Here is an 18,608-nt window from a genome sequence, read left to right as displayed (position 1 = left end):
AATAACTACAGGCTGCCAGTCACACCCAGCTCTCACCAGCCTTCGTTAGATTGCAGGGGCACCCCAACACACCCCCAGTCCTGGATTTCCCCCCAGAAATGTATGTCCTGTACTGCCCAGCCCTCTCCTGGGCAGTTCAAATCTATTAAGTCCATTATTCCTTTAAGGGAATAATATACAACTTGCCACCTTAAATGGAGTTATCCAGATACTTCAACGTAAACACGTTGGATTAGATAAATCAATAAAACAAGCTTATTAACTGCAAAGAGAGAGATTTTAAGTGAGAATAAGCATAGGCAGTGCAGTCAGAAATGGGTACCTAAAAAAAAGATAAAACATTTTCTATTGCTAAACTCGACAGACTTAATTTAATTCAAGGTAACGCTCTTACCCACATGCTCCCTGCAGCCTTACGGACACACCGTCCCCCAGAGTCTAATAGCTGTTTCTTTTGCCTTCTCAGGTGCAGAGAATGTGATGGACAGGGGGAGAGAGAGAGAGAGAGAGGTGGTCCTTGGGACGTTTGTCCCTCCTTTTTATAATCTCAGTCCCCCTCTTGAAAAGTATTTCCAGTTGAGAACCAGAAGATGAAGAATCTATGTGGAAGGATGTTCCCTGCTGGGTTTCTTCCTTTGCTTTCCCTTCCTGCTTGGTGACTCTGTTTACTGCTTAAATGCAAATTAAGACAAGCATACACTCCTTTGTTCAAGACTGGTCTGTTTGACCGGTTTGGCGCTACGTGAGTCTGATTTTTAACAAAGGGAAATTTATAACTTTAGCCATCATGCTGTTACACACATTTTACCATTACTGATCAGCAAGTTATGAGTTCTCAAATGCTACCTCACAAGGCATACCGTGTACAAAGATTATTACAACAGTGTGTAGGGTGTGAACACAGGGATGCATTCCGTCACAGGGCCGGGTTGTTAGGAGCCTGTGAGCACAGTTCGGCATCCATTCTCCCGCAGTTCTGGGATATGGTGCAGGCCACATTTTCCTCTTCAGTTCATTTCCTTAGGACTAAACCCAGATGGGAGGAGAGCTGACCCTGTGCGATGATACCAATGGCTCTCACAAGACCCCCTTTTCTTCCCAGTTAATCACTATTATTTCATATTTATATTGAAATAGTGCTCAAAGGTTCCAAGAAGCCAAAACAAGATGGTTCACGTCATTTCTTTATGTAGATGGATTATTCGGGGGAGGGATAGCTCAGTGGTTTGAGCATTGGCCTGCTAAACCCAGGGTTGTAAGTTCAATTGTTGAGGGGGCCATTTAGGGATCTGGGGCAAAAATCGGGGATTGGTCCTGCTTTGAGCAGGGGGTTGGACTAGATGACCTCCTGAGGTCCATTCCAACTCTGATATTCTATGATTCCATGTGCAACAGAAAGGCAAAGAGCGCTTGGAAAGCACAGCAGGTTGTGTTAGTGCAGGCTGCTAATTGCAATTCAGAAAAATGCTTCCTTCATTGCGGCTCAGGAACTGCAGTTGCATTTAGTGGTGCCCTGGCTCTTGGCTTTGCCGCACTGTCTATTCCCAGGAAGGTAGAACATTCATTATAAACACAAGTTTGGCCCCAAAATGTTCAAAATCAGAACAACTGATTCTTTTTCTCAAGCTGTGAAAAATGTGCCTTTTAAGAATCAATAATTTTCTACGCAAATTCCCAGCACATGAATAATTCATGGCTCTAGGAAAGGAGAAACAGTAGAGTGGTTTGATTATGCAGTTGTTTTAAATAAGCAAAATTGGTTGTTAATGAGCCTCCTATGCATATTTAGGAAAGCTGAATAATTTATTAAGAACCAAGAAGTGACGGCTGGAGAAGAAAGGTGAGAGCTAAGCAGCCCTTGTGAGACTGATTGTGTCATTGTGCGTGAGGGAGGAGAGCTGGAAATGTACCCCGGTATGCATAAAACAAAACTAAAGCACATGCCTGAAGGAGGGCTGCAGAGTGAACAGGTGATGTCCTGAAGCTGAACACAGGGACTGGCTGCAATGTGGATCTTTAAGTAATGTCCAGACCCAGCATCTAGACAGCCTACAAACTATCTTCTAGGCTCTTCTTTGCAAGCAGCTTCCGTATCCATCACTGTCCCTTTGTTGGCTGGGGTAGGAGTCATGCAGGCTGAGGCTTGGATTGAGGTGAAGAAGAGAGATGTCCCTCCAATGGGAGCCTCAGAACAGCTCAATGGCCTCTGGAACTTCCCGGGGTGCAGGCAGCGTGCAGTTACTGGTATGTCTGCCACAGGGCTGTGGCCTGTGTGCCCTGATACATCTGCCCTATGCAGGGTCTTGCCCCCCCTCTCCATTTCCCTTTGGGGTGTTTTGACCCCCAGGAGGTACTAGCAGGGAGCAAAGCCTGCATTCACGGCACCACAGAGACTGCAGTTATGGCCCATCTCCACAGGGGGCGAATGAAGGAAGCTTCTTTGCACCCTTCTCTGCACTGGCAAGCGTATGCAAGGTGCTTAGGGCGGATATTCTGAGGAGCTAGGGGACGCCGTTTGAGGTGCCCACCACCCCCAAGCCCAGGAAGTCTGCTGCATACTCTTGGGCGCCATCTACTGATACCGTTATCTATTGACTGACGAGTTACATGTCTACCGCTGCAGAGCACTCTCGTGATGCAGAGGCTGACTGCAACCTGGCCTTTGGCATGTACAAGAAAATAAAATCTGCAAGTGAAGAGGGGTTTGGGAGGCCTGTGTAACAGCCCTGCCTGCCCTGAGATACAGGACCCCCAAGGAGGAGCCAACCAAATAGGGGGAGTGAACCTGGCTGGATCTAGCTCACAAGTTGCTGAGGCTTCCTTCTCCCAGGCTAGATGGCTGTGGCAGAGTCCCCAGGATGCATTGCGGCTGGCAGCTCCCTGATCACAAACACTTCCCACTGTCCCAGCGGCTTCCTCCCTTTCTCCAGGGAACAGTGCGCAGAGCACTGATCAGAGCAAACACTCGCTTGGGAGCCCGGCCCGTGTTCTAATGGACATTTAGGGATATGCTAATGGACACATCAGTTTTAACAAAGCCTTTGCCATCCACCCTCTAATTATTAATGTAAAGAGCAGATAATAGAGCAGAGGGAGCGTTGCTCAAACGCCTCCACGCACTTGTGCGTTCTGGGAGCAGCGGAGTGGGTAATGCCTGCTCCGCCCTGCTGCTGACACAGTGAATCCTCTGGTGGAGGGCCTGATCCTGCAGGGACTCCACAGCATCAGACATCCCAGCCACCCGAATCTCCCCGTCCCTCGGAGACATGGCTTTGCCAGTGCATGGTCCAGCATGCTGCTAGCTCACACCTGGCTTTGGCACACTGGGGTCAGGACAAGCTAATGCAAACCAGGCAGGTTTCCCCCCATGCTGAATGACTGACTCAGAACCACCTGCACTGAGATGATCTCCTGACTCTGTGACAGGGAGTTCTGTGTCTGGTCACAGTAGTGTCTCTAAGGCGCACGGACACCTGCTGGAGTCTTACTGCAGAGCCCTCACCCACACCAGGTAGCACCTGTCTGCAAGCAGCTCCATTCACTTCACTGTGTGCACCTGGCAGGGTGGGTCAGGGTGCCTGGATCTCACTCATAATGCACAGCCACTTGGATCTCATTAATGTTACGCGCTCCCTTGCAGGCTTGCCTGGATTGCCTCTCATCCCTTCTTGAGGGGCCCAGTGTCTGTCAGCAGCAAACCCCAGGGGTCAGACAAACCACAGGGCCGTCACTGGCTGTGCCATCTTCTCTGAGGTTGACCAGATTGGAGCCTGTGATTCGCCTACTTCCAGCCCAGCTAAAAGAGGGGTGCAGTCAGCACGGGCGTTCCCCATTGCCAACAGAGCTGCCTTTCAGTTAGCAGTGGCTCCAGCTCTGATGTTTGGCTTCAGTTTCCATGCAGCCAGAAGCTCTGGGAAGCTCAGGCCTGGGATTTTCTACCATTCCCCTTTGCTTTTGTAATGGAGCCAGTCAGCAGGACTGAAGGGAGGGTCTCCCTACTAATTGGGAACAGAGCAGAACATGCAGAGCCCCAGTTGAACTCCCATCACTCAGCCCCCACGACGGCTTCTCGCAGGGAAAGACTGGTGCAATGACTGACCATGTTCACCCCCCGGGAAGAGGGAACCGAGACAGAGACATGAAAACTAGAGTCGCGGGGAGACCCAGAGCTTCATGCAAAGCTTCGTTGCACGAGTCTGCCTCCTGCCCAGGTCTGGCAGAGCCTCCAAAGGCTCAGGGCTTCCAGGACACTTGAGTGCTTGAGCCTCTAAAGAACTGGGCTGGAAACCCCAAGAGCAGGCTCCTGAAGTATTTCAATCCCACCACCTTCGGTCCTGGGCAGAATCAGGGAGCACCAAGATGGATGGAAATTGGGGAAGAGCCAAGGGGATGTTTCCAAGCCTGGTTTCTGGGGCAGATTCCCAGGGTGGGCTTTTTTGAGCTCCAGCTCTGCTCCCAGTGGCTTTGGGGCTTACATGTGGCTCCCTCTCATGAGAGGCAAAAAAAAAAAAAAAAGCACAAAATAGTCATCTATGAAAATGCTAATTGCGCCTGGGTGGGTAACTTCCATAGTCTTCAGTGGCAGCGATGATCACAGGACATGCAGCATGACTGGTACCTGCTGCTGTATATGGCTCTGAGTGGCACCTTTCTGTGTGTTTCACCTCCATTATCAGTAACTATAATGGCTGTGCACCTGGAAGCATGGCCGGTGCCTTACAGAAACTGGGCGAGACACAGCCCCTGTCCTGAGCAGCTTAGCGCCTGGCACGTGTGTTCTGCAACAGCTAGATCATAGCAGTGACCATCGCATGGCCATGGGCTGCGCTCCCTCCCTTGGCACCTCTTTAAAGAGACATGGCCCTGCTGACTCAGGCACTCTGCCGTGCCTGGGCCCTGTGCTCTCCTTCACACCACTCACATGCGCATAACTGGGAGGGGGACAGGAAGTTCCCCTATCCCTCCTCAATTTCAGTATTACCCAACCGTACCAGCCAGTGACATCCAGAGGGCCCTATCCCAGAGCCTGGTGGGATCATGGAGATGCTCATGCTTTGCACTGCTTGGTGTGACAAAGCCTCTCTGGTTCTCCAGCTCAGGTTAGCCTCATGGGGCTCCAGCCCCAAGGGCAACTACTGAGCACTAACCCTTAATCAGGCTGCCAAGGAAAACCGTATCAAGAGAAGGGGGTTCCACATGCTGAAATATCTTGGATATGCCTGGATTTGGGTGATCTGCTTTGAAGCCTGAGATAAATGAGAATTTCCTTCTGTTCTGTTCTGCATTAGTATCTGAGCACTTTCCATTAGTGACTTAAGTGGCTAACATCTGTCAAGTGTGGTTCCCTCTTACTCTCATCCTCGTCCCAGGGGGATGAACTTTGTGTGAGCATGGGGCTTTGTTTTGTTTGTGTTTATAAATTATATGAAAATGCTGGTCTCTGTGTGTTCTTCTGCTGGAAGGTGCCAATGGCTGCCATCAAGTGGCTACAGACAATTGTAGACCTAGTTAAAACCAGTGTGTGTGCTAAAAGCATCCTTTGTTCAGGCTAAATGGGGGAAGCAGCAAACTGCCCCTTTATGTAGTAGTAGCTAGCCTGGAAACAATAGGAGGCCACCGCCCAAGGCAAAGTGTCCCATGTCAAAGCCAGCTGAGAATCTAAGCATGGTGAGCTGTGGGGTTGCCTGACTGCAAACGCAGGGGCTAGGGACAGTTTTGGCAAGCTGTGGGACAGTGGGAGAAGCAGGAAGCCAGCAGATAGCGAGAGAAGCAGTGATGAGCGAGGTCCTGAGAGGGAGCAGAGACAGAGATCCTTGCGCACAGGACTGGTTGGAGGAACAGTCTGGGAAATTGTGAGCAAGGAAACTGCTAGGTGTTGTTGGCTCCTGCTGTGTTCAGAGAAACAGGACTTTGTTCATTCTTTGTAACTAAACAGGATTGCACCAAAGGCTAGACCTAACTCCCATCGATTTCTCCTCCTCCTAACAGAAATGACCCAGGAGGGCCCTGATGATTGAGTAACCACTCGGGTCAAAGGGCAAACAATATATTAGAGAAGGCCAGTTGAAAAAGTACACCTGGCACTTGGAGTGCATGGTGGGGAGGTTTGTCAGGTGGGCTGGGCAAGAAACGTTACTGAGGAGCCACCCTGGCCACGGACAGGTTCACTGCACCTGCCGAGTGGAGCTGTCAACCATCCTGGAGCTGAGAAAAGCCCCTACCCCTTTGAACTAGGAATAGTTATGGAGCTTGGGGGCTGCTCCTGGAGGGGGCGATGCAAGGGGCCCATGACTGTGTTCTGTGATGAAGCACTTGGCGGTATGGAACTTGCCCTCAAGCTGCCTGCTCCTCGCAGGGAGATGAGTTTCCCGCATGTCTCTGCCAAACCGCACAGTCTGGACACACTAGGACCCCAGATGGGCAAGGCAGCCCCAGCCACCAGCCCTGTTTGTGAAGCTAGGGAGTAACAGGTGCTATCTCCCTGAAAGGTTCCTGGAGGGCGGGGAATCAGGTTGCACTGGAGATGCTCCAGGAAGCTGTGTGTTCTGAGAGGTGACGTAGGACCCAGGGCTAAGTTGATTTCCATAAATATTTGAGTGAAGCTGAATTATTTATGACCCTCTAGCAATACAACAGGAGAAGGAACTGACAGAGTCTGCTGTGAATTTTCCAGATGATTTAGTTTAAAAATGCTGCTCGTTATTATTTATATGGGTCAGAGCCAGCCTGGCTGTTGGCCAGGCTCCCCCACATGAATTACACAAACGCAGAGTCAATATACAAATCTCAATCTTTATCTGTCTTAATCTGCCAGTCGCTTCATGAGCATCAAGCCTTGCTGTTTGATTCCCCAGGGGGCCTGTAATTGGAAACCTTTGTCATTCAAATGAATGCGGAGAAAGAAAGAAAGAAAGAAAGAAAGAAAGAAAGAAAGAAAGAAAACCCTTTGTTTGCACACAGATCACAGCACTGCACATTGAGAAGGGGGAATCCGTACAGACCTGTGCGTAGCCATCTGAGACTATCTCTAGCAATGACGATTTTAAAATCAAGTTTGGATGTTTTTCTAAAAGATCTGCTCTAGGAATTATTTTGGGGAAGTTCTGTGGTCTGCATTATAAGGAGTCAGACGAGATGATCACAATGACCCTTCTGACCTTGGAATCTATGAATGAATCAATGAACATCCAACTCAGACCTGTGCATATCCAGCTCAGAGGACCTGCATCCTGACAATACTCTGCCAATCTGGCTGCAAGGAAGATCACCCTTGGGGTGATGGGCTTGACAAATGAGCTGTGGGGAAGGCTACCAAGAGGTGTCAGGAGAGGAAGGGCAGCCAGTGTATGGAAAATAACCTTTGCGCTGCTCTGCATCTGGAGGTTGAGGGCACAGGAATTGCTGGCTGATGCACTGGGGCAAGGGCAGGTCTACAGTGAGTCAGAATTACTGCCCAAATGCAGCTCCTACAAATGTACTGGAACTCAGGCTGCTCTGATTTGGAGCAAATTCCTTCCTAAGCCATGCTCAGCAGGAGCTGCTGTGGCTCTGGGATCAGGCAAAGGCGTGAACTCTGGAGAATCTAAGGAGTGTTGATCACATCTCCCGCATGGTCATTTTATGGCGTTACCAAGCCATTTCCTCAAATGCCAACAGCTCTCACTGCGGTGCTCCTGAAATGACTGGAAGTCTCCAAGACCAGGTTTGCCCAGCTGGAGAGAGAACATTTGGTGCAGCCATGGGCATGGCTGGGACTCACAAGGGTCTTGGTAATTTCAAGCTTCTGTCAGCTCCCATCAGTGCATTCCATTGCTATACAGTAAGGCCTGGGTGCACCAAGGAGCTCAGTGTTGAAACTTTTAGGCACCAGGAGGATCACTGTGATTCACAAAGCCTGAGTCAGGTACCTAGACTCCCTATGCAATGAATGGGCAGAGATAGGTGCCACAGGAAGTGGTTTTCCTGCGTCACCATAACAAGGCACTTGCATCACTCGGAGACAAATCTGAGTGTAGACACACGCACAAACAGGGGGATGCAAGGCAGCTTATGTCACCCTAACCTTGTAGCGTGGGCCAGGCCTTAGCCTGTGTTCACAGCAGTCAGCGTGCTAGGCAGGGAGCTAAGCCCCACCCTTTCCACCGAGACAGGTGCCTAAGTCCAGGCTGCAGGGAAGTGTCTCCCTCTGCTTGTGATTCCCCATGGTGAGCCCTCTCCTGGAGTCAGGTGCCTACTCTGATTTAGGAGCCCAGTGTTTAGGGCTCTCACCTGAGATGGGGGAGATCCCCTGGTTCAAGTCCCCCCAGTACCTAATGGGGAGAAAGGATTTGAACAGGGGTCTGCCCCCCCCCCCCACAGGTGAGTGCTCTAACCATTGTGCTATGGGCTGGGACTCCCTCGTCTCTCCTGTTGACACAGTTGCTCTTCGGATAAATAACTGGAGTTGCGGAGGGAGAGAGAGGGAGCACAGATAACCATGAGAATGACTCTATAGCCTCGAGGTCAGAGCTCTCAGCCAGGGTCCAGTCCCCCTGCTCCAACACTGTGTCCATCACCTTGGTGTCACAGGGAGTGGGAAGGCAGCTCACAGTCATTAGCCAGTCAATGGTCCTTGGGAGTCCTGGGGGTGCCCCTTCCTGTGTTTGCTGTCCACAAGGAGAGAAACACCCCTCCTTGGTGTATACATCATACCAGGCTGTGCATGGATCAGTTCAACTGGCTCTCAACACAGGGCACGAAGGAGGGGCAGAAACATCAGGAGGTTCTTGTCTAAAATGCAGGGCACAATTCTAAAAAACTCTCAAAGCAAAAGGAAATTCAGGAGCTGACACAGACATATTCCCTAATTCCAGGTGCAAAGGACATGTACAGCAGGTGACAGTCTTTCAGCCTTGACCTTGGACTCTCTGCTGTGACTCCATAATCTAGTTCATTTAAAACTGGATTATAACTTTTAGTATTCCTCCTTGTTCAACAGAACCATCTCCTCTGAGCTCCCTGTGAACTGAGCCCACCTGGGGCAGGCTGCTCAGATCCCTGAGCTGAGCTTCACCGCTGAAACCCTGGACTTGGAAAGAGCTTTCACTTGGTGTGAAACAGGCAAGACCTCCTGGGGTTTGCAGTCTGATGATCCTGTTTCCTGGGTTCACAGAGTTAGGCCCAGTCTGCGACCTCCTTTTATCCCTGTAATTTTTAATATAGGTGGAATCAATTTTGGGTGAGGAGGTCACTCCGTGGCAGCCGGTGCTGTGTCACAGGGAGAAAACAGCCTCTTTATCACCGGCTGGCACTGACGGGTACCCTGTGAACAACAGTTATTTTGATTTCTTCATATATTTATGATTATAAAATATATATATATATATACTATATATTTTTACTATAGTAGCATCTTGGGACCCCGGCCAAAGCCCAGGCCCCCATTGTGCTAAGTGTGACGGTGTACCCCCTAAGGCTTTATGGAAATATGCTTATGAATATATATATATATATATGACATAACTGGAATATGTTTTATGCTACATATGCCATGTAACATATCTATGTAAAGGTTATGATCTACTGAATATATTCATCCTATTCGTATGCATGTGTCATCATTGTATTTGAAGTTATGAATATTGGCTGTATACTTGTTTAATTTTCTATGATTCTATGAAATAACCTTAGTAAGGCATTTGGTCAGTTTCTTTAGAAAGGAATTTGCAAGTTCAGTGCCCAATCAAGAAGCACTTAACACACAATGGATCTTGGAAGTCTCCAATCCACATAAGAAGTCTACATGAGGACGTTCAAGGTAGCATGGGAGCAATGGCTGCTGCCTGTAAAAACTGATTCATGCATGGACATGTGACTTGCCCAGGTGACTCCAAAACTCCATCTTGGAACTGGACTTTGCACAGGAGAGAGGAGGGGGTCTCCACCCACAAGAGAAAGTCTATTCAAGCCCATGGGAGACCCCTCCATTTTGTCTTCAGCTGGCTCAAGAGATAGCCTCTCCACCCACAAGGATACCTGAAAAAAAAACTGGAACAAAGGACAGTAACTACAGGGGGTGTGAGTGATTGCTGGACCCAGACTAGAAGGAGACTAGTCTGTAAAGGGAAACTTACTGGAATTCCTCTGAGGGTGAGGTTTTTATCTGTATCCAGTTTTCTCACTGTATTAGACATAGACTTGCGTGTTCTATTTTATTTTGCTTGGTAATTCACTTTGTTCTGTCTGTTACTACTTGGAACCACTTAAATCCTACTTTCTGTATTTAATAAAACCACTTTTTACTTATTAGTTAACCCAGAGCATGTATTAATACCTGGGGGGGGGGGGGGCAAACAGCTGTGCATATCTCTCTATCAGTGTTATTGAGGGCAAACTATTTATGAGTAAAACAGATTTATTTGGGGTTTGGATCCCACTGGGAGTTGGGCATCTGAGTGTTAAAGACAGGAACACTTCTTAAGCTGCTTTTGGTTTAAGCCTACAGCTGTTAGGGACGTGGTTCAAACCTGGGTCTGGGTTTGTAGGAGGCTAGTGGGTCTGACTCAAACCAGGCACGTCACTGAAGTCCCAAGCTGCCAGGGCAGGAAAGCAGGGGCAGAAGTAGTCTTGGCACATCAGTTGGCAGTTCCCAAGGGGGTTTCTGTGATCCAACCCGTCAAACCGAACAAAAAGACAGGCCTTGCCTCACGGAGCTTACAATTGAATATTTATTCCCTCCTGACTTTCTCCCTTCCTCTCTCTGTTCCGGTTTTCAGTCCCGCCTACGCAGGGCTGGGTTGAACTCTTGACCCCAGGATGTTGAGTGGGTTCATGTTCTCCCACCTCTAGTTTTTGTAAAAATGCCGCTTGGCTTTCATCCCTCAATTTCTGCGTCCTCCAGGAGCCCTCCGTCCCAGGGCAACAGCCTGCCAGCAGAGTGCCCCAGTGGAGACCCTGAGGGGAGGGCAGGGGCTGGAGACAGCATGGGCACACCCCTCCTATCTCCTGTCAGTGAGGGAGTGGAGTGAACCCTGTGATAAGAGCAGGTGGGTGTGGGATGTGGCATGACCTTTGTGCATGACAGACCTGGCAGTGAGGGAGGGCTGGGGACACAGACAGCTTGGGTTATACCGGGCAGCTGGGGAATTCACTTCCTTGTTTAGTTTGGGAAGGCTCTAAAATGCAAACAAGTGTCCCAAGCTCCTGGATGCTGGCTGTGCAGGGCCCTGTGCCGAGGGGCTCCCGGGGCCGGCTTCTTCTAAGGAGCTAGCCCCTGTGGAAGGTGTTTCACTTGCTATTGGGAGTGTGTCTCTAGCTGGTTCTACAGGATGTGCCTTTTCCTGGCCAGCTAGGGAGTCACTCAGCTCTGGCTGCTCTCTCTGTATTTCTGAATGGCTTTCAAACACCCCGTCATCTCACAAAGGGCAGGGGTTGCCCCCTCCAGCCCCAACCTTCCCCAGGGTCTGCCATATGTGTGGTCAATGCCGTGCAACCATTTGGCTGCAGAGACCCGGGACACTAATTTGGGGGTTGAATTCAGAGGTGAAACCAGGTGCGTTTGATCTGAATCAACCTGGGCCCTAGTGACCTTCCACGAGATGTGGAAGGGAGGATGCTTCTGGCTGTCTGGACAGGAGGACATACTGGAGGATGAATTTGTAGCAAGCCCTGTGGACCCTCCCTGGGGACCCCATCGCCTCATGGGCAGCAAGTCAGAGAGGAATGAACTGGGAGGCCCCTGGGGCTTTGGCACCTTGGCTGTCAGGAGGCAACAAGCCCCCGGGTTCTGGCTGTGCCACGTCCTGGGGCTCTGCTGCCTCCCCTGCTGTGGCCAGTGCCTGTCTGAGACTCCCCTGGGCAGGCCTGTGGACGCACTGCCATGCGCTCCGGGATGTGGAGAAAGGGCTGCCGGTTCCTCGGCAGCGTGTGGCTGCCTGGGGCGCCGCGCTCAGATGACGGCAGGGCGACCTCCTGTGGCACCACCGCTCTTTGCGCCCAGTGCCCTGGGCCTTCAGATTGGCTCCCCAGCTCTTCCTGCCCCTGCTCTGCCCTTGCCCAGAGCTGTTCCAGCCCCATGCTGGGCCCTGCCACTGCGGCTGGCTCACTTCAGTTGCTACCTGGATCTTTCTCCTCTGATCTGTGTCCACAGAACTGGCTGGGGCTGTTCCCATTCCCTGGTTTCGATGCCGACAATTTGCTGGCAGCCTGGGAGCTGAATGGCACCAGAACCTGGTGAATTCGCGTGACTGACTGGGAACTACTGGCTGGCGATGAATTCTAGAGTAAGGGAACAAACAGCACTGAGTACCCAGCTCCTGCGGCCTCTGAGGGTGCTGAGGACAGGCTGTGCCTCTCCAGGAGAGCTCCCGTGAGACATCGATAATCAAGCACAAGCAGAGCGGGTGAGCAGGGCAGCGTGGCTGTCACTGCAGAGAATAGCGCATGATCCGCGTGCTGCAAGATATGCTGCACGAGCACCCGAGCCCTCACCACAGCCACTTGTGCGAAGGGGGTCAGAGCCACACTTCTGGGCCCAGTGGATAGCTGATGCAGCCTGTGCTGTGAGCTCCTCCTGCATGTCCAGATGCTGCCAGGGCGAGTTCTTGGCACGAGCACAAGGAAAGAAAGAACAAGAGAATGAGTCACATCAAACGGATGTTTTGCACCTGTTGCTCCCAGCTGGTTTTGAGCTTTGAGGACCAAATCCAGCCCTACTGCAGCCAATGACAACGTTTCCATTGACTTCAAAGGGGCCGGTTCAGCCATTGAAAGCACCGAGGATCGAGCTCCGGGAGAAAATGAGTGACAGCGAATGCTTGGGGGTCCGCTTAGAATAGCCCAAGCACCTGCCCACTGGCCCGGCCGGTCACAGGTACTTCGCTCTTTGAGCTTCTGGCTCCTGCTATTGCAGAACCAAAACCTGCTCCAGACTTGTGTGCCTCTGCAGACAGTGCGGATTTCACTGCCGTTCGGGGCAAAGGCCCGGGCTGGGCAGGTTCGCGCCTCAGCCGCAGTCCTGGCCCTGCCGCCGGCATCCAAATGGCACCAGCTGCGTTCGGAACCCCTGCACTGCCCGAAGTAGAGGGGAAACCTGGGGGATCCAAATGCAGCCCGCAGCGGGGGGAGGCTGCTCCTGCCCTGCCTGGGTAGTGCAGGGCAGGCTGTGGGGAAGGGCCCAGCTGTGTATGCTGTGTAAGCAAAGCCGGGAGGGCTGTTTCCACCGGGTGTCCTTGAGCAGGAAGGTTCTACCTGGCTAATCATTACCAAGGTTAAACACAGCAGGCACTCACAGGCTGTGCCAGCATTTCTCACAGCCCAGGGCTGCACGGGCCTCTGCCTCCTCCTGGGGGGAGGGGAGCCAGGGCAGCACCTTGCGCATCTCGCCTTGCGAAGCCAGTTCTGTTTCCAGGCTGTGCTAACGCTCTGCTGCAATGCTCACTTCTAGATGTCTGAGTGAGGCAGGCTCTGGGATTCGGGCTCCTGGCCTCCCAAGGACACAACCTACAAACTCTTCCAGTTTCAGCCTAGTCTTATTACCACCTCCCAACCCTCAGTGTCCTGCACATCAGCCCCCTCCTGGACGGCACACTTGCAAAGAGCCAGGCTCTGAGTCTCAGCCGCATAGCCCCTTGTGTAGCCTAGGGTTGCCAGGTGTCTGGTTTTCAACCAGAACCCCCGGTCAAAAAGGGACCCTAGTGGCTCTGGTCAGCTGCTAAAAGTCCAGCTGGCCGCAGCGGACGGCTCCACTCGACCCCTGGAAGCGGCGGCATGTCCCACCGGCTCCTAGGTGCAGGAGCCGTCGGGGGGCTCTGCCGCTGCCCCCACCCTGAGCGCTGGCTCTGCAGCTCCCATTGGCTGGTAACCATGGCCAATGGGAGCTGCAGGGGTGGCACCTGTGGATGGGGGCAGCCTGCGGAGCCCCTGGCTGCCTCTGCCCCTAGGAACCAGAGGGACATGTCGCCACTTCCAGGAGCCACCTGAGGCCAGCGCCGCCTGGAGCCCATATCCCTCACCCCCTCCCACACCCTAACCCCTTGCCCCAGCCCTGATCCCCCTCCCACCCTCCAAACCCCTCATCCCTGGCCCCACCCAAAACCCACATCCCCAGTCGGAACCCTCACCCCCTCCCACACCACAACCTCCTGCCCCAGTTCGGAGGCCCCTCCCACACTCTGAACCCCTCAGCCCCACCCCCAGCCTGGATCCCCCTCCTGCACCCCAAAACTCTCATCCCTGGCCCCAGCCTGGAGCCCACACCCCCAGCCGGAGCCCTCACCCCCTCCCACACCCCAACCCCCTGCCCAAGCCCTGAGCCCCCTCCCGTCCTCTGAACCTCTCATCCCTGGCCCCACCCCAAAGCCACACTCCCAGTCGGAGCCCGCACCCCCTCCCACACCCCAACATCCTGCCCCATCTCAGACCCCCTCCCACATTCTGAACCCCTCAGCCCCATCCCCCAGCCCGGAGCCCCCTCCTACACCCCAAATATCTCATCCCTGGCCCCACCCCAGAGCCCGCACCTCCAGCCAGAGCCCTCCCTCCTCCCCACTGCAACCCCCTGCCCTAGCCCCCTGAAAATGAGCAAGTGAGCGAGGGTGGGGGAGAGCAAGTGACGGAAGGAGGATGAATGGAGTGAGCGGGGGCAGGGCCTTGGAGAAGGGGCGGGTCAGAGGTATTCGGTTTTCTGCAATCAAAAAGTTGGCAACCCTAGTGTAGCCACGCCAGCGGCTCAGAGAGACAGCATGTGCCATTCGCTTTGCACACCCAGTGCAGGGTTATGTGGAATCAGGCCACTGTCAGTAGTGACTGCCCATCCCATCTGATAGCCGGAAATAGAGGTTGGATGTTGCTTTCTAACAGCTCTGCTCTTGCTTAGCCAGAAGTTCTGTGCTGGCTGCAGGAACTGCTGTGTGAGGTTCTCTGGCCTGTGTTATGTAGAAAGATAGACTGGGTGAGCAGAATGGTCCTGTCCGGCCTTGAAATCTCTGAATCTACATTAAAAACAAAAGAAAAACAATCCAGTGTGCGTCTTTGCTTTCGATTCTAAGTCCTGGATTTCTGAAGGCCTGGGGATGACAGCTGGCACCGAGGAGCCTCACAGGCCACACTTCACGAAACCACAAACTTCCTACCAGAATGAAATTACGCCCCTCGGCTCAGTGTAGCGGCTGCAGCAGCGGGGTCTCAGGTTACCCAGCCCTGATTGCTTTGCCAGGCTGCTTGTGCAGTGCAACATGTTGCTAGAGTTGGGCAAAATTTGTTGGGCAAAATGTTTTTTACCCAAAAAATGCAGCTTTGGGGTGACTTGACCCGGTGCACGGTTTTGTGTCACATTCACCAGGTGGTTTTGGCTGAAACAGAAAAAAAATAATTCCCAACAAATTGAAACATTTTGAGGTTTTGATCTGAAACGATGCTTTGTGCTGAATTTTGCTTCAATTTCATTTTTAAAAAAAACGTAAACAGGCCCTCAAAAACAAAAGGACCCGTTTCATTTTGGGTCGAACAAAGCAGTTTGTTAGACTCACACCAGCTTATTGTCGATTTTTCGGTGCGGCCAGCAAACTGGAAACTCAGTTATTTGTCCAGCTCTGGGCATCACCCTAGTGATTCAAACTGAGCCCCGACCGGCATCGTGCTGCAGCCCCTCATCAAGGCTTTGCTTTCTCTGCTGTGCTTGTTCCTATCCTGTGCTAGCGCCTGGCTTCTGCTTCTGTGTCGCTTTCCTTACACCAGGAGTGCTCCAGGGCCTCTGGATGGGTCCATCATGTGGCTTTAAACAGCCAGCCTGAGAGGGGTGTCCCCAGGCTGGGGATGAGTCATAAGAGGAGTAGAGGCTGCATGCCTTGGGGCCAGTTCAGACCTTGGCTGCCCTAAGTAGTGCTGGAGGCTGCACTGGTCTAGAGCCAGACCCAGGGCTGGGGATGCACAAAGGAGCCATAGGGCCACCTTTGCTTCCCCACGTGTCCTGTGCTCAGTACAGCAAGGCTGGGCCCGAGGGTCAGGGCCAGCGCATGACTGCCAACACCAACACTCCAAAATCATGACAGCAGCTTAAAAGTCAGGAGGTTTTAAAAAATAGTGAATTTGGGGTCTTTTTATTTGTTGTCTGGTTTCTGAGTCTTTAGGATGCTCTTGGGTCATATTCACATGTTTTCTCTGCAGCCCTGATGGCTAGAAACATACTGAAAAAAAAAAAAGAAAAAGAAAAAGAAAAAGAAAAAAGTTGAGGTCCTCACCTAGTCACACGCCACCAGGAGCTGGGGATGTAGGACTCCCCCGACCCCGAATATCACACACCTCATAGAATCATAGAAGCTCAGGGTTGGAAGGGACCTCAGGAGGTCATCTAGTCCAACCCCCTGCTCAAAGCAGGACCAACCCCAACTAAATCATCCCAGCCAGGGCTTTGTCAAGCCTGACCTTAAAAACCTCTAAGGAAGGAGATTCCACCACCTCCCTCGGGAACCCATTCCAGTGCTTCACCACCCTCCTAGTGAAATATATACATGATGAATCTGGGAGAGCTGGCAGCCAGGGTTGGATGCAGCGGGGGTCTGAAATGCTGGAAGAGCAGGCTGGCAGCCAGGTAGGACACCCAGCTGCACCATGCTGACTCAGGCTTTATGTGGGTTCCTGGAGAGCCACCCACGAACCACCCAAGACAGAGGATTAGCCCAGCCCCTGCCCTCCTGCATGACAGTGTCCCACTTTCCCCTAAGCCCAGCTGGTCCAGCCACTGCAGGGTCCTGTTTCCAAAGCTTTTTTGCCCCAGACCTTATCAAGAAATCCAGCTACATTTTGCTTATCCCCAGGTTCTGGTGCCCCGTATCAATGACGCACTTGTCACTCCCTCCCATGGCTGCAGAGCCGTCCCTCTCTGTCCCTGGGTAAAGGTGTGTGCATGGCTGATCACTCCTTTTATAACTACCTCCTTGGGACCCAAGTTTAGGGGATTAGCAATATGAGCTACTGTTGTTGTACCCAATGATGACACATTGACTGAACCCGCGAGGCCCCAGTGTGCCTTAGTTCCTTCCGCAGCAGGTATGATGCTGCACAGTGGGAGTGTGCCCAGCCAGCCTGCACCTGTCAGCCAGGACTCAACGGCTGCTTTTCCTGTTGCAAACTGCTCTTACGGGTCCCTTCAGACTTTCCACGGTGACGCTTTCACATTCAGTGTGTTTGCTGCTTTGCGGGCAGCTTCTTTCCCAGTGCATCTGCTCAGACGGCCTGTCTGCTTTGTGTTTCCAAAGCCCCTTGGCGTCTAAAAGGCCCGGCTTGTGTGCTCTGGCCAGAGCCAGGCGACTGCTGCACCCCAGAGTGGCTGGGATGCTGCGTGGAGTATTTGCGGTGGACTCGCTCCCTTCGCCTGCCCCTTTTCAGCGAGGGGCGGAGCAGATTTGCCCAGTTAGTGGGCTTTGCCAATCCTGATTCAGAGGGTTACACTCATCGGGCACATAGGGCTGTGTCAAATGAGAAGCACAGGGAAGGAAAGTCACAGGCCCCTGCTGCTCCCCATGGGAAAGGCATAGTAATTTGTGGCCTATTCCACTGGCCAATTGCAATGTCCCTGGGGTCAGCTGCCACATGGGGGTGGAGCCAACACCCTGCAGCACTTCCATACTCTTCTGCTCTGGGGAGGAGCTGGGAGTGCACAGCACCTGCCCGCTCCAGCATGCCAACCCAGGGTCCAGGCAGCCTGGGCAGAGGCATTAGGGGAGCCATTACTCTGCCCCATGGCCCTGTGCAGACGTGCAGTCCTAGGGGTTGCTCTACACAGCTCCAAGCAGTGTCAACAGCTTCTGATGTTAGGTGAGGAGATGGTAAATTCTGACACTTGGGGTGTGGCACATAGTCCCAGCCCACAGGTCCCCCAGGGCCAGGGCAGTCGTCAGATGGGAGCAGCAGGCTTGGGTGGGGGAGCCCGGCTAGCTGGAAGCCAGGGATCAGTAACCTAATGGAGGAGGGGCAGTGCAGCAGGGAGCCGGGCTAAGAGCTCGCTGTTTCCTAACACAGCTTTCTTGTTTTGATCTTTCAGCTTAGGAGGGTCCTAGAAATTCTTTCCCAAGAGGTAATTAAAAGGCTGGGCTGGGGGATTTCCATTCACAGAGAGCTAGCGGGAGAGTCCTTTGTGTCCCAGGAGCATTGCTTTCAAGAGGAAAATAGGTGGGTCTGCAGGGATCCCAAGCGAATGAAAAGTCAGGTTACACAGATAGTTCCGACATTGTTACCTGGTCATCAGGGCAGCTCCTGTCTGTGGAGGCCTGGGGACTCTGGCTCTATGGCAGGGCGGGGCAGGGGACAGCAAGAGGCTTTCCCATTTGAATTGCATCTAGATCAGGCCTCAAAACCTCTTCTGATCCCCCAAATAAAATGCTTTGTAATAGGTGCTTCCCTCCCGCTGTCCTGCTCAGCGCCATGCACTATAAGGTGGGTAGAAAGCTGGCTAGATTGTCGGGCTCAACGGGTAGTGATCAATGGCTCCATGTCTAGTTGGCAACCGGTGTCAAGTGGAGTGCCCCAGGGGTCGGTCCTGGGGCCGGTTTTGTTCAATATCTTCATAAATGATCTGGAGGATGGTGTGGATTGCACTCTCAGCAAATTTGCGGATGATACTAAACTGGGAG

The sequence above is a fragment of the Chelonia mydas genome, chromosome 19 (genome assembly GCF_015237465.2).
Source record: "Chelonia mydas isolate rCheMyd1 chromosome 19, rCheMyd1.pri.v2, whole genome shotgun sequence".
Classification (NCBI taxonomy): Eukaryota; Metazoa; Chordata; order Testudines; family Cheloniidae; genus Chelonia; species Chelonia mydas.
The sequence above is the reverse complement of the archived record's forward strand: the minus strand, read 5'-3'. Positions refer to the sequence as shown.